The following is a 2,552-nucleotide window of genomic DNA, read 5'->3' on the forward strand; positions in this document are numbered from 1 at the left end:
TGGACTAGAACAAGACCTCCAAGCTCCCAAAAGCAGGCTATATGAGCCTCTCCCTATCCTGTGTGGCTGAAGGACTCCAAATACAGTCTCAATATGTGCACTGTAAGACTTGAGCCCAGGCTGTGGAGCCTGCCTAAGGTTCTAGGCCCATTGCCTTATCTGTGGGCCTAGGATTCTGGGTGATGATACCTTAGGAACCCAATTGGCCTTCCTCCATCTCGCTCCCCCTTCTTGCTATGTAATATCCTGTAGTGTTTCCAGCACCAGAACTGATTTCCTCAGCCCGCACTGCACTCCATACTTGGTCAACCCACAGTAACTTAATGACCACAAAGAAGCACAAGTGAGGAGAATAAAGTACTGCATTGCACCTTTCTGTCTATGAACTCATCCTGGGCCTTCGAATAATGTCCCAGTAACTGTAGAAGCTGGCAGACACCTGTATTTTAGGAGCTCTTCCTCCATGTCCTTGCAGAGGTCTGCCTTCTTGCTGGAATGAGAAGAAAACTATATCCTCTGTATACATAAAGGTCTCATCTGACATGAAACACAGACGGAGGCACATAGTTGTTCCTGGCATGAAAGGAAAGTCAGGCTTAGGACTTAGGACTTAGGACTTTTGGTGAAGGAAGTCTGTTTCTTATGGTTGGCTTTCAGATGATTTGTTTGAGTACACTTGAGAGGACACTCTTCAGTCAACCACATACCACATCACACTTCTGCCCAGCATTGTCTTTTGCTTCAGCCAGATTCTCATCAACCATGAGGAAGTGAGAGACTTACCTGCTACCTTGTCACATGGTGACATTGTACCTGTGATTTCTCCTAAAATACATCTTCCTTTTGACTTTTAGCCCAAGAGTTCAACATTGGGGGTCCAAGAAAAGGGCTCTGACTGTTGCTGAATATACCTTGTTTTATCTGTTAGAATTTGAGAAAATGCAGGAAAGACTTGAGGCACCATTGAACACATATCACCTTCCTGTCTCTACATATGTCTCTATAATATGGTAGTATACCACATGATATCCTAGTTCCCAAGACATAAATGAGCCTGTGTCTAACATCCTTAAGGCTAGGGACCTTCCCTCTATAGTATGTCTTCCCTGAAACATAGCTGCAGGCCCATGTGGGACAAGATCATATATTTTACTGGTGTTCTTGAAAGATTTTTCCTCAAAGGCACTTTTATTTTAGATGCTCTGGTTAAAGATTGATTCATTTCTGTGATTGGATGGAGAGTCATTGCCCAATCAGAACTCTGTTCACAGATACCAAGTTTCTTTAGCTCCCAAAGTTGAGAATCATTCTCTTGATCCAGGCCAGAAGAAGTTCAGTTTACCTGGACATCATGGGCAATTTAGTTGATCTACCACCAAATGCCATGAGTAAGTCCTATCACCCTGGGTTCCTCTACTAAGTGAAAACCTTAGTCCTATCTATCTATAGAAATTTAAATTTTATTTCTTCATTCTCTGAAGCCCTATTTTTTGGCATTGGCAGAATCCATGCGTATCCTTTAATGGGTATACATACTTATATATGTTGGCTGATTTGAGTAGTTTTATCAGGGTGGCTGACAAACTCAGAGCCTCATCAACTAGGAGAAATGGCCAAAACCATGTCACAGTGCTATATCTTCAGGAAAGACACTACTGTCCTCAGTATAAGTACTGGCTATTATGTCTCCTCTCTCAAACCCAACTGCCCTTTACTGCCATGATTGCCACTGAAAGATCCTAGAGGACATGCTTCTTATAACAATGAACAAAAGACCATGTGCTCACAACTCACTGGGAGTGATGTTAAAAAACTAAGTACCCAGGCTTTTCATGTAAGAGGTCCTTCTTACCTACTGGTAAAGTCCAAATGTCTGGAGGTTCTTGATGTAGGAAGCAGCTTCAGGCTCTGAGAACTAATGAAGAAAGAATGTTCCTTGCGGAGAAGGCAAGGAGTCTGTTGACTCTACATTCTGTATTACATCTATGTCTGTCTTAGTCAGGGTTTCTATTCGTGCACAAACATCATGACCAAGAAGCAAGTTGGGGAGGAAAGGGTTTATTCAGCTTACACTTCCATACTGCTGTTCATCACCAAGGAAGTCAGGACTGGAACTCAAGCAGGTCAGGAAGCAGGAGCTGATGCAGAGGCCATGGAGGAATGTTCTTTACTGGCTTGCTTCCTCTGGCTTGCTCACCTGCTCTCTGATAGAATCCAAGACTACCAGCCTAGAGATGGTCCCACCCACAATGCTCCCCCCCCCACCCCCCACCTTGATCACTAATTGAGAAAATGCCCCACAGCTGGATCTCATGGAGGCATTTCCCAAGCTGAAGCTCCTTTCTCAATGATAACTCCAGTCTGTGTCAAGTTGACACATAAAATCAGCCAGTACAATGTCTAACTTTTCTAACATGGCTTCTGTAGTTTGTTTTTGTTTTTTTTTTTTAATGTTCTCTTTCCTTAGTGCTTTTCAGTATTAAAAGTCTTCTAGTTACAGCAGGTAATGTTCTCTGAGCAATGCAGAAAACCATGAAGTCACAGAAGGTAAT

This window comes from Mus musculus, chromosome 12 (genome assembly GCF_000001635.26).
Source record: "Mus musculus strain C57BL/6J chromosome 12, GRCm38.p6 C57BL/6J".
Taxonomy (NCBI): Eukaryota; Metazoa; Chordata; class Mammalia; order Rodentia; family Muridae; genus Mus; species Mus musculus.